Source organism: Ranitomeya imitator, chromosome 1 (genome assembly GCF_032444005.1).
Source record: "Ranitomeya imitator isolate aRanImi1 chromosome 1, aRanImi1.pri, whole genome shotgun sequence".
NCBI lineage: Eukaryota > Metazoa > Chordata > Amphibia > Anura > Dendrobatidae > Ranitomeya > Ranitomeya imitator.
The window spans coordinates 1,215,170,736-1,215,185,167 of NC_091282.1; positions in this window are offsets into that span (position 1 = coordinate 1,215,170,736).

Below are 14,432 nucleotides of genomic sequence, written 5' to 3' on the forward strand. Positions count from 1 at the left end.
CATTGTTTTTGGAGGATTCACATCCCTTCTGGTCTCTCCTGTTTGCTGTGCTTTTCTTCAAAGATAAGTCCTGGCTTTGTTTTTGCTGTCCACCTGCTGTGGACCTTATAGTTCTGTGCTTTTTCATGTTTTTGTCTTGTCCAGCTTAGTCTGTGAAGGATTTTTTGCAGCCTAGCTATTTCTCTGGAGATGCAGATATACCCTCCATGTCTTTAGTCAGATGTGGTGTTTTGTATTTTCTGTGGTGGATATTTTCTAGTGTTTTTATACTGACCGCATAGTACCCTGTTCTATTCTTTCTTTTTAGCTAGTATGGCCTCCTATGCTAAATCCTGATTTCATTTCTGCATATGTTATTTCCCTCTCCTCTCATAGTCAATATTTGTGGGGGGCTGTCTTTCCTTTGGGGATTTTCTCTGAGGCAAGATAGGTTTCCTGTTTCTGTCTTTAGGGGTAGTTATTTCTTAGGCTGTGTCGAGGGGTCTAGGGAGTGTTAGGTACCCCCCACGGCTACTTCTAGTTGCGCTGTTTAGTTCAGGGTTTGCGGTCAGTACAGGTTCCACCTTCTCCAGAGTATGTCTCATGCTGCTCCAAGGCCACCAGATCATAACAGTACAACTGGCCAACAATGAGTTAATTGCATCTCAGAAGAAGGGAGGAAAGATTTTGAGCCATTTTTTTTTCCTTAGCCTGTTTGGTCTGTTCCACCCTCTTAATTTCTGGGTGGCTGCAGAACCTAGTAATAACATGAGTGTTCAGGAGTTAGTTTCTCATGTGGACCAGCTTGCTGCTAGGGTACAGGGTATTTCAGATTATATTGTTCAGACTCCTGCCTTAGAACCTAGGATTCCCACTCCTGATTTATTCTTTGGTGACAGATCCAAATTTTTGAGTTTCAAAAATATCTGTAAACTGTTTTTTGCATTGAGACCCCGGTCTTCTGGTAATCCCATTCAGCAGGTTAAAATCATCATATCCCTGCTGCGTGGTGACCCACAGGATTGGGCATTTTCCCTGGAAACTGGCAATCCTGCTTTGCTTAATGTTGATTCTTTCTTTCAAGTATTGGGGTTATTGTATGATGAGCCTAATTCTGTGGATCAAGCTGAGAAAATCTTGCTGGACCTGTGTCAGGGTCAAGAAGCGGCAGAATCGTATTGCCAGAAATTTAGAAAATGGTCTGTACTGACTAAATGGAATGAGGATGCCTTTGCGGCAATTTTCAGAAAGGGTCTTTCTGAATCCGTTAAAGATGTTATGGTGGGGTTCCCCACGCCTGCTGGTCTGAGTGATTCTATGTCTCTGGCCATTCAGATTGATCGGCACTTGCGCGAGCGCAGAGTTGTGCAGACTGTGGCATTGTCCTCTGAGCGGAGCCCTGAGCCTATGCAGTGTGATAGGATTTTGTCTAAAGCTGAACGTCAAAGATTCAGGCGTCAGAATAGGTTGTGTTTTTACTGCGGCGATTCTGCTCATATTATTTCTGATTGCCCTAAACGTACAAAGAGAATCGCTAGTTCTGTTACCATCAGCACTGTATAACCTAAATTCCTGTTATCTGTGTCCTTGATCTGCTCATTGTCATCATTTTCTGTCATGGCGTTTGTGGATTCAGGCGTCGCCTTGAACTTAATGGACTTTGAGTTTGCCAGGCGTTGTGGTTTTCCCTTGCAGCCTTTGCAGAACCCTATTCCTTTAAGGGGCATTGATGCTACACCCTTGGCTAAAAATAAGCCCCAGTTTTGGACACAGGTGACCATGCTCATGGCGCCAGCCCATCAGGAAGATTGTCGATTTCTGGTGTTGCATAATTTGCATGATGCTATCGTGCTGGGTTTTCTGTGGTTGCAGGTACATAATCCTGTGTTGGATTGGAAGTCTATGTCTGTGACTAGTTGGGGTTGTCAGGGGGTTCATAATGATGTTCCTTTGATGTCAATCTCCTCTTCTTCCTCTTCTGAAATTCCAGAGCTTTTGTCTGATTTTCAGGATGTATTCGATGAGCCCAAGTCCAGTTTCCTTCCACCACACAGGGACTGCGATTGTGCTATTAACTTGATTCCAGGCTGTAAGTTTCCTAAGGGTCGACTTTTCAACCTGTCTGTGCCTGAACATACCGCCATGCGGAGCTATATTAAGGAGTCTTTGGAGAAAGGGCATATTCAGCCATCTTCTTCACCGTTTGGAGCGGGGTTCTTTTTTGTTGCTAAAAAAGATGGTTCCTTGAGACCCTGTATTGATTATCGCCTCTTGAATAAAATCACGGTCAAGTTTCAATACCCTTTACCTTTGCTTACCGATTTGTTTGCTAGGATTAAAGGAGCTAGTTGGTTTACGAAGATTGACCTTCGGGGGGCATATAATCTTGTTCGTATTAAGCAGGGTGATGAATGGAAAACTGCGTTTTACACGCCCGAAGGCCATTTTGAATACCTTGTGATGCCATTCGGGCTCACTAATGCTCCATCTGTTTTTCAGTCCTTCATGCATGATATTTTACGGACTTATATTGATAAGTTCTTTATTGTATGGCGTGGTTAAACCCTTGACCGATTTGACGAAGAAAGGCGCTGACGTGGCGAATTGGTCCTCTGCGGCTGTCTCTGCCTTTCAGGAGCTTAAACGTCGATTTACTTCTGCTCCGGTGTTGCGCCAACCGGATGTTTCTCTTCCATTTCAGGTTGAGGTTGACGCTTCTGAGATTGGGGCAGGGGCCGTTTTGTCTCAGAGGGATCCTGTTGGTTCCTTAATGAAATCATGTGCCTTCTTTTCCCGTAAGTTTTCGCCTGCTGAATGCAATTATGATGTAGGCAATCGGGAGTTGTTGGCTATGAAGTGGGCGTTTGAGGAGTGGCGATATTGGCTTGAGGGAGCTAAGCACCGTATTGTGGTCTTGACCGATCATAAGAATTTGATTTACCTCGAGTCTGCCAAACGGCTGAATCCTAGAACGGCTCGATGGTCCTTGCTTTTTTCCCATTTTGATTTCGTGGTCTCGTACCTTCCGGGTTCTAAGAACATTAAGGCTCATGCCCTCTCTAGGAGTTTTTTGCCTGATTCTCCTGAGGTCTTAGAACCGGTCGGTATTCTGAAAGAAGGGGTGGTCCTTTCTGCCATTTCCCCTGATTTACGACGGGTTCTTCAGGAATTTCAGGCTGACAAACCTGACCGCTGTCCTGTGGGGAAACTGTTTGTTCCTGACAGATGGACTAGTAGAGTGATTTTTGGTACTAGAGACTTGGTTGGTAGGTCCTTTTGGTGGCTTTCTTTGTCGCGTGATGTGCGTTCTTTTGTGCAGTCCTGTGGGACTTGTGCGCGGGCCAAACCTTGTTGTTCCCATGCTAGTGGGTTGCTTTTGCCATTGCCGGTCCCTGAGAGGCCCTGGACGCATATTTCTATGGATTTTATTTCCGATCTTCCGGTTTCCCAGAGGATGTCGGTTATCTGGGTTGTTTGTGACCGGTTCTCTAAGATGGTTCATTTGGTGCCTTTGCCTATGCAGCGCCCCAGAGATCTGGTTGTTGCAGTAACGTCGCTCTGCCACTAAGAGGAGTGATGGTACGTCTGATGGCACTAAAGGAGTTCTATGACCAGGTATCACCAAGCACACACTACACGTCACACTCCGGCCACTAGGGGGAGTAAAAGGCTTATTTATTGGGCCACTCCTCACATTGGTAAAACTAGGGGTTGGACAGGAAGTTAGGCAGAACGAAGCCTGGGAGAGCTCCAGGGAGGACCTGTCAGAACTGGGAAATCTGGCTGGTACCTAGCGAAAGGACAGATTGTTACGGAACCGCGCCTGCACTACCTTGCGGCGGTATCCTAAGAAAGAGACACGAAGCGAAGGATATTGTGGAACAGTGAGAAACGAGATCAGCACAAAGGAGATCCAGTAGGAGTCGTGCCCCGAGAACGGCAACATCCTACTGAGGCGCATAGTCGGTGGCCGGAGCACTGAAGAAGTAACAGTCTCCACGCATTACTTCAAACAGCGGCAGGACAGTTAATTACAGGTTGGCTGTCTACCATACAACACCTAATAAGGACATAGGATGCAATCGTGGGAGAGGGACGACACTAGGGTTCCAGAATAACTCCAGGCCTACCTGTCATAAAGGTCATAAAGGTGCGTCCTAGCCATAACATACCTGGGGGACGGAGAAGAGAAAGATCTAGAAAGAACGAGAACAGAAGTTGTGAGGACTATCCTGAATGCTCAGCAGGGAAGCACTACAACACACAGGCGCTAGTGGGTAGACACTGATTTCCACCTGCAAAGGGAACTCTGGATGTGCCTTCGGACCGGCCAGTCTCAGACAGCCCTGTTGAAAGTGCCCTGGATTGAGGATCCTGAAACCTTCAGTAAAAGGTAAAGAAACTGAACCCTGTGTCCTCGTTATTCCTCGCACTACGCACCATCACCCTTTATTGGACGCCCCTTAGCAGGGTCACGGACTGGGTCCAGCCACCGTGACAACCCCAGAACTGAGACAGAAAGGACCGGTACCAAATAACCTGTGGCCCTGTGTCTGGGGGCGATCCAACTTGGCGTCATGAACAGGATCTACTTAAGCCTGAGTAATCAGGTCATGTGTGCCTTGGAACTGTGATTGAACTGTGACTTATTGCAAAGACTGTGTATTGCTATTTGCCGCCAAAAATCCGCCATTGCCGCGCCGTGTGGAGCGCGAAGGGAGGAGCCATAGCTTCGTGGGTGGAGCCGGCTGGAAAAGCGTGCGGAGCGGAAGACGCGGTGAGGCGCCGACCCCGGAAGGAGAACCCCGACCCCAACAGATTAGCAAGGGGAAGGAACGGCCATGTCGAATTCCGGAGGAGCGGAGGCGGCGGCCACAGCTGCAGACTCGGGAGCACTTCCGGATTCCGCGGTAAGCGCAGCCCCAAACCCGGTATCACCGCTAGAGGCCGCAGGGCTTATCGCTCCCACCAACCAGCCGGATACTGCCGCCGCTACAGCAGCCATAATGCCCTTCTCTATGCCGTACCTACCAGGGGCTGCCTGGCTCCCACGATACTTTGGAGAAGCTCATACGTTAACTGACTTTAAAGAAGGAATTTGTAGCCTGCTCAAGTTTTATCCCTTGACGGAGCCTCAGAAGGTTCATATGATAATCGGCCAACTCTTTGGAGCGGCATTGAGGGAAGTAAAGTCCTGGCCCACTGCGGACAAGAAAACTGCGCAACAAGTATTTGCCAAGCTTAAAGCCACCTTTGACACCCGCACCGCTACTGAAATTAAATTGACGTTCTATGGGTGCAAGCAGAGGCCGCAGGATAGCTTACGGGATTATGCCCTTAATCTGCAGGAGGTGCTGCGGGCCATCCAGCAAAGTTACCCAAGCAGCATGCAAGATGAAGATAAACTCCTGAAACAGCGGTTCATCGAAGGGCTCCTGTGCAGTAACCAAAGGGCCCAGCTACACTTCCTGGCCATGCAGAATCCAGACCTGACTTTCGCGCAATTCAAAGATAAAGCTATCCAGGCGCTACCAGAGTGGCAGCTCAGCCGTGCCACACTTCCCAGGCGGCAAGCCCTCACATACCACCAGGAGGTGGCGCTGGACGCACCTGTCTCCGCCGAGGCCGATGCCCAGATCCTGGAAGACGACTCCCCTGCAGGACTGCGCCTCCAGATACAGGAACTGACCAGGAGCATTGCCGCCCTAGCCCAGTCCCTACAGGATGCCCCCAAGGAGAAGATCCAGCTGGCTTCCAGAACAGAGGATGTCCCCTGGCAACGACCAAGGAGGGTTCCATCGACCAGAGGCAGAGACGACGATCGTTTTCATCAGGATGGACGACCTATCTGCCGCCGCTACCACCAGGTGGGCCATCCTGCAAGGTACTGTCAGTTAAACAAACAACCCCTGGGGCCAAGGGCCAACCCCCAGGAGTAGAACGCCCAGGCCCGCAAAATTGGAGAGCCAAATACGTCGGGGGGCATCCTGTTCTCCCCATCGTGATCGACGGTATCCCCATGAACGTTTTGCTGGACACCGGTTCCCAGGTGACAACTATGCCCTACATTCTTTATAGGCGTTATTGGGAGGACACCGACATTACCCGTGGCCCCGATGATGATTTTACCATAATAGCTAGCAATGGTCAGCCACTGCCGCAAGTGGGATATAAAGAGGTCACTATTAAGGTGGGGCGGGTAGAATTGGAGGCCCAAGGAATTGTCATTGTTGATATTGACCGACGTGAACGTTACCCCATGATGACCATCGGTACTAATGTCATAGAAAATTGTCTTGCAGAAGTTATTGTCCTGTTGCAGCAGGTAGCAGAGACAGCTGGTCACAGTGAACAACGTGCCTTGCAGAAAGAAATCAGAGCCCTAATGCGGAGGCAGCAGGTGGAGCTGACTGGTGGTGAAATTGGCCGGGTTACAGTGAGTGATTTGACTCCCATTGCAATACCCCCCAGGAGTGAAATGTTAATATGGTGTCGGGCAGCCATAGGCCTCGGGGGCAAGGACTATCAGGCCCTGGTAGAACCTGTGTATTCAGAGAATAGGCCTACCCTCCTGACAGCCAGAGGGGTGGTTGACGTCCGCAAGGGGAGGGTGCCGGTGCGTGTTCTTAACTGCGAGGAGGAGGAAGTCCACCTAACCAAATATGTCACACTTGCCAAGCTGTTTACTGTTAATAATAGTGTGATACACGCACCCGGGCCCTTGGCTCCATCCAAGTCGGCGGAGGACAACGGCTCTGCAGAGCAATCAAAAGATTGGTGTCAGGAATTACATGTGGGCACTGATACTACTCCATCTCACCAGATACAGGGGCCTACAGGGTGGTTCACGAGTATGAGCGGGTATTCAGCAAACACCCCCTTGATTTCGGGTGGGTAAAAGGGATTCAACATCACATCCCCACCGGAGATCACCCACCCGTAAAAGAAAGATACCGTCCTGTACCCCCAGCTCATTATCAGTGTGCCAAGGACATGTTACGAGAGATGAAGGAGGCTGGGGTAGTGAGAGACAGCTGTAGCCCCTGGGCAGCTCCGTTAGTCCTCGTTAGGAAGAAAGATGGCACCATGAGGATGTGTGTGGATTATAGGCAATTAAACCACATTACACATAAGGACGCATACCCCCTGCCTAGGATAGAGGAGTCATTGGCCGTGTTAAAGTCTGCTAATTACTTCTCTACTTTAGATCTCACCAGTGGGTATTGGCAGGTTCCCGTGGCAGAGGCGGACAAAGAAAAGACAGCCTTCATGATGCCGATGGGTCTCTGCGAGTTCAACTACATGCCCTTCGGATTGTGTAACGCCCCGGGGACGTTCAAGGATGATGGAGTGCTGTTTGGGGCATAAGAACTTTGAGACCGTGCTGCTGTATCTGGACGATGTCATTGTCTTCTCTAAGACCTATGAAGACCATCTGAAGCACCTGGCCGAGGTATTTGAAGCACTGTCCAACTTTGGCTTAAAGGTGAAACCGTCCAAATGCCATCTGCTCAAACCCAAGGTACAGTACCTGGGCCATGTGGTGAGTGCTGAAGGAGTGGCCCCAGAACCGACAAGGTCACAGTGATCAAGGACTGGCCGCAGCCCAGTAACATTCATGAGGTCCGGCAGTTCCTCGGGTTGGTGGGTTACTACCGGAGGTTTATCAAGGATTTCACCAAGATGGCTGCACCGTTGCAAGACCTGTTGGTGGGCCAGCCCAAGAAACCCAAGGGTAAGAATACCCCGTTGGATTGGAACGACGGACTGGAAGGATCATTCACTTGCTTGAAATCGGCACTGATGGGAGAGGAAGTACTAGCCTACCCGGAATACGACCAACCATTTGTATTGTATACGGACGCCAGCAACGTGGGGCTGGGAGCGGTGTTGTCTCAGGTCCAGAAGGGCAAGGAACGAGTAATCGCTTATGCCAGCAGGAAGCTTCGCCCCACTGAAAGGAACCCAGACAACTACAGTTCCTTCAAGCTGGAGTTCCTCGCCGTCGTTTGGGCCGTGATAGAGAGGTTCAAGCACTATCTGGCCTCAGCGAAATTCACCGTCTTCACGAATAATAATCCACTTACGCATTTGGACACAGCGAAACTTGGCGCCTTGGAGCAGCGGTGGATGGCCCGGTTGTCTAATTACGATTTTACCATCAAGTACCGGGCGGGGCACAAGAATGTGAATGCCGATGCATTGTCCCGAATGCCTCACCTACCCGAAACGGAGAAAGACCCAGAAGCATTTGAAGAAGTGGAGCTGCCCGCTTTCCATCGTCCCAAGGCAACTCAGTATTCCCATCAGGTGGAGAACAGGCGCAGAAACAAAAAGGGCACCCCATTGAATGCCCTGCCCCACCATGGGTGGACAGAGAACCAGGATGGTGACCCTGCGGTCCGTCGGGTGAAGGAGCTCCTGACGCAGGCAGGTTTGCATCCTGGCCTGGATGATCCACCGGAGACATTACAGTTGTGGAAGGAGAGGGGCAAACTGTTTCTTCACGATGGCATGCTGTGCCGAAGGAACATCGACCCTCGCACTCACGAATTAGTGTGGCAGATTGTGGTCCCCAGACAAGATGTGCCCATGGTCCTGGGATCATACCACGATGGGGCAGGACATTTCGGATGGAGAAAGCTGGAGAGGCTACTCCGTGGGAGGTTCTACTGGGTCGGCATGAGGAAGGCCATCGAGAAGTGGAGTCGAGAGTGTTGCCCCTGTAGCCTGCGCCGGAAGGATCGTGACAGCCAACGGGCTCCCTTGCAGCCCATCATCACCAAACGGCCACTCGAGTTGGTCGCGCTGGATTATTTATTTTATTATTATTATACATTTTTATAGCGCCATTTATTCCATGGCGCTTTACATGTGAATACGAGGCAAATATAGACAAATACATTAAACATGAGCAGATAACAGGCACACGGGTACATAAGGAGGGAGGACCCTGCCCGCGAGGGCTCACAGTCTGCAGGGGATGGGTGATGAAACACTAGGAGAGGGTAGGGCAAGTTGCACGGCGGTTCAGTAACTTCAGGATCACTGCAGGCTGTAGGCTTGTCGGAAGAGGTGGGTCTTCAGGTTCTTTTTGAAGGTTTCTATGGTAGGCGAGAGTCTGATGTGTTGGGGTAGAGAGTTCCAGAGTATGGGGCAAGCACGGGAGAAGTCTTGGATGCGGCTGTGGGAAGAAGAGATGAGAGGGGAGTAGAGAAGGAGGTCTTGAGAGAATCGGAGGTTGCGTGTAGGTAGGTACCGGGAGACCATGTCACGGATGTATGGAGGAGAAAGGTTGTGGATGGCTTTGTATGTCATTGTGAGGGTTTTGAACTGGAGTCTCTTGGCGATAGGAAGCCAGTGAAGGGATTGACATAGGGGAGAGGCTGGGGAATAGCGGGGAGACAGGTAGATAAAGGCCCCTTCACATTAAAGCGACGCTGCAGCGATACCGACAACGATCCGGATCGCTGCAGCGTCGCTGTGTGGTCGCTGGAGAGCTGTCACACAGACAGCTCTCCAGCGACCAACGATCCCGAAGTCCCCGGGTAACCAGGGTAAACATCGGGTTACTAAGCGCAGGGCCGCGCTTAGTAACCCGATGTTTACCCTGGTTACCAGCGTAAAAGTAAAAAAAAACAAACAGTACATACTTCCCTACCGCTGTCTGTCCCCGGCGCTGTGCTCTGCACTCCTCCTGTACTGGCTGTGAGCACAGCGGCCGGAAAGCAGAGCGGTGACGTCACCACTCTGCTTTCCGGCTGACCGACGCTCACAGCCAGTACAGGAGGAGTGCAGAGCACAGCGCCGGGGACAGACAGCGTTGGGTAAGTATGTACTGTTTGTTTTTTTTTACTTTTACGCTGGTAACCAGGGTAAACATGGGGTTACTAAGCGCGGCCCTGCGCTTAGTTACCCGATGTTTACCCTGGTTACCAGTGAAGACATCGCTGGATCGGTGTCACACACGCCGATCCAGCGATGTCCACGGGAGATCCAGCGACGAAATAAAGTTCTGGACTTTGTTCAGCGACCAACGATCTCCCAGCAGGGGCCTGATCGTTGGTCGCTGTCACACAGAACGATTTCCTTAACGATATCGTTGCTACGTCACAAAAAGCAACGATATCGTTAACGATATCGTTATGTGTGAAAGTACCTTTAGTCGGGCAGCAGAGTGTAGGATGGATTGGAGCGGTGCCAGAGTGCTAGAGGGGAGTCCAGATAGTAGGAGGTTGCAGTAGTCGAGGCGGGAGATGATAAGGGCATGCACTAGCGTTTTTGCGGTGTCGCGGTCAAGGAAAGCACGGATCTGGGAAATATTTTTGAGTTTGAGACGGCAGGAGGAGGCAAGGGCTTGGATATGTGGCTTGAAAGAGAGAGCAGAGTCGAGGATCACCCCGAGGCACCGGGCGTGTGGGACTGGGGAAAGTGAGCAGCCATTGACATTGATGGATAGGTCTGGTGGAAGGGTAGAGTGAGATGGGGGAAAGATGAATTCTGTTTTGTCCATGTTCAGTTGTAGAAAGCGAGCAGAAAAGAAGGCTGAAATAGCAGACAGACAGTGCGGGATTTTGGTAAGTAAGGAGGTGAGGTCAGGTCCGGATAGGTAGATCTGCGTGTCATCAGCGTAGAGATGGTACTGCATACCGTGGGATTCTATGAGCTGTCCCAAGCCGAAAGTGTAGATGGAGAAGAGTAGGGGTCCTAGAACAGAGCCTTGAGGAACACCGACTGACAAGGGGCGAAGTGAGGAGGTGGTGTGGGGGAGGGAGACACTGAATGTTCGGTCTGTCAGATATGACGAGATCCAGGAAAGGGCCAAGTCTGTGATGCCAAGAGATGAGAGAATTTGTAGCAAGAGGGAGTGGTCCACAGTGTCAAAGGCAGAAGACAGGTCCAGGAGAAGGAGGACAGAGTAGTGTCGCTTGCTCCTGGCAGTTAGTAGGTCATTGGTGACTTTAGTTAGGGCAGTTTCAGTTGAGTGATGGGGACGGAAGCCTGATTGTAACCGATCAAAGAGGGAGCAGGAGGAGAGGTGGGAGGACAGTTCAAAATGGACGTGTTGCTCCAGCAATTTGGAGGCATAAGGGAGAAGAGATATCGGGCGATAGCTAGACACAGAGGATGGGTCAAGGGAGGGCTTTTTGAGGATGGGTGTGATCTTGGCATGCTTGAAGGATGAGGGGAAGACACCTGTTGTGAGTGAGAGGTTGAAGAGGTGCATTAGGGTTGGGATGAAGACCATGGAAAGGTTAGGGATGAGGTGGGATGGGAGCGGGTCAAGCGTGCAGGTGGTGAGGTGTGATCTTGACAGGAGGGTGGAGAGCTGGATCACGTAAAGCTAACACCTAGCCGGTCAGGGTATATCTACGCTCTCACCATTGTGGACCACTATTCCAGATTCCTGGTAGTCATACCAGTCAAAGATCTGACAGCTAGTACAGCTGCCAAAACCTTCCAGCAGTACTTCTGTCAACCCCATGGGTACTGTTATGATGCGGTGGTCTAGGAGCAACATGGAACGAGCTCTGAGGGAAGTGGTAACTGTACTGACTGCAGACCCTAAGCTCAACACAACACTAGAAGCAGCCGTGGAATGCTCCTAACTCTCCCTAGGCATCTCGTCACAGCCTAAGAGCTAACTACCCCTGAAGACAGAAGCAGGAAAACTATGTTGCCTCAGAGAAAATCCCCAAAGGATAGATTAGCCCCCCACAAATAATGACTGTGAGTGGAGAGGAAAAAGACATACACAGAATGAAACCAGGATGAGCACAGGAGGCCAGTCTAGCTTGATAGATAGGACAGGATGGAACACTGTGCGGTCAGTATAAAACACTACAAAAATCCACGCAGAGTAAACAAAAAATCTCCACACCTGACTAAAGGTGTGGAGGGTCACTCTGCTTCCCAGAGCTTCCAGCAAGACAGAAAATAATTCAAACTGAAAATGCTGGACAAACAAAGAAAGCACAGAATGGATAAGTCCACAAACTATGGACAGAAAAAGTAAGCAAAAACTTAGCTTTGCTGAACTGGTCAGGATAACCGGGAACTCCAAAGAGATGTGAATCCAACCAGGAACCATTTACAAGTGGCACTGGCTGAAGGAACAGCCAGGCTTAAATAGGCGAGAGAGGAGACGATAAGTGGAGGCAGCTGAATACAGCTAACTCCAAGGAGCAGCCATACCACTTGAAACCACAAGAGGGAGCCCAAGAGCAGAACTCACAAAAGTGCCACTTACAACCACCGGAGGGAGCCCAGGAGCAGAATTCACAACAGTACCCCCCTTGAGGAGGGGTCACCGAACCCTCACCAGAGCCCCCAGGCCGATCAGGACGAGCCAAATGAAAAGCACGAACCAAATCGGTGGCATGGACATCGGAGGCAACAACCCAAGAATTATCCTCCTGGCCATACCCCTTCCACTTGACAAGATACTGAAGCCTCCGCCTCGAAAAACGAGAATCCAAAACCTTCTCAACCTCATATTCCAACTCCCCCTCAACCAACACCGGGGCAGGAGGGTCAACCGAGGGAACAACGGGCACCACATATCTCCGTAACAAAGATCTATGGAAAACATTATGAATGGCAAAAGAGGCTGGAAGAGCCAAACAAAAAGACACCGGATTAATAATTTCAGAAATTTTATAAGGACCAATAAACGGAGGCTTAAACTTAGGGGAGGAAACCTTTATAGGAACATGACGAGAAGACAACCAAACCAAATCCCCCACACGAAGCCGGGGACCAACACACCGACAGCGGTCAGCAAAACGTTGAGCCCTTTCCTGAGACAACGTCAAATTGTCCACCACATGAGTCCAAATCTGCTGCAGCCTGTCCACCACAGAATCAACACCAGGACAATCAGAAGGCTCAACCTGCCCAGAAGAAAAACGAGGATGAAAACCAAAATTACAAAAGAAAGGTGAAACCAAAGTAGCCGAACTAGCCCGATTATTAACCCCTTAGCGACCGCCGATACGCCTTTTAACGGCGGCCGCTAAGGGTGCTTAAACCACAGCGCCGTTAATTAACGGCGCTGTGGAAAAAGTGTATAGCGCCCCCCAGAGTCGGATTTTCTCCGAGGTCTCGGCTGCCGGGGGTAGCCGAGACCCCAGAGAACATGATTCGGGTTTTTTTTTACCCACCCCGCATTTGCGATCGCCGGTAATTAACCGTTTACTGGCGATCGCAAAAAAAAAACACGATCTCTTTTTACTTTCTCTGTCCTCCGATGTGATCGCACATCGGAGGACAGAGAAAGGGGGTCCCAGATAGCCCCCCGATACTTACCTATCTCCCCCGGTGCTCCTCGTGTCTCCCGGTGGGCGCCGCCATCTTCAAAATGAAATCTTTGGGGTCTCGGCTGCCGGGGGTAGCCGAGACCCCAAAGAGCATGATCGGGGTCGGTAATTAACTGTTTACCGGCGACCGCAAAAAAAAAAAAAGAAAAAAAAAGTAAAGTGTAATTCTCTGTCCTCTGATGTGATCGCACATCAGAGGACAGAGAAATAGGGGGATCTGTCTCCATCTGCTGGCCGGCAGGAGAACAGCAGTTGGGGCTAAAATTAGGGTTAGGGTTAGGGTTAGGGGTAGGGTTAGGGGTAGGGCTAGGGGTAGGGTTAGGGGTACGGTTAGGGTTAGGGTTAGGGTTAGGGCTAGGGTTAGGGGTTGGGTTAGGGCTAGGGTTAGGGCTAGGGTTAGGGCTAGGGCTAGGGTTAGGGCTAGGGTTAGGGCTAGGGTTGGGGCTAAATTTAGGGTTATGGTTGGGGCTAAATTTAGGATTAGGCTTCTTTCACACTTACGTCGGCACGGGGCCGTCGCAATGCGTCGGCCCAACATACCGACGCACGTTGTGAAAATTGTGCACAACGTGGGCAGCGGCTGTAGTTTTTCAACGCATCCGCTGCCCAATCTATGTCCTGGGGAGGAGGGGGCGGAGTTGCGGCCACGCATGTGCGGTCAGAAATGGCGGAGGCGACGTACAAAAAAACGTTTCATTGAACTTTTTTTGTGCCGACGGTCCGCCAAAACACAACTGATCCAGTGCACGACGGACGCGACGTGTGGCCATCCGTCACGATCCATCGGCAATACAAGTCTATGGGCAAAAAACGCATCCTGCGGGCACATTTGCAGGATCCGTTTCTTGTCCAAAAAGACGGATTGCGACGGATGCCAAACGACGCAAGTATGAAAGTAGCCTTAGGGCTAGGGTTAGGGTTGGGGCTAAAGTTAGGGCTAGGGTTGGGGCTAAAGTTAGGGTTAGAGTTGGGATTAGGGTTAGGGTTTGGATTAGGGTTGGTATTAGGGTTAGGGTTGGCATTAGGGTTACGCTTGGGATTAGGGTTAGGTTTGGGATTAGGGTTAAGGTTAGGGTTGTGATTAGGGGTGTATTGGGATTAGGGTTAGGTTTGAGGTTAGGGTTGAGATTAGGA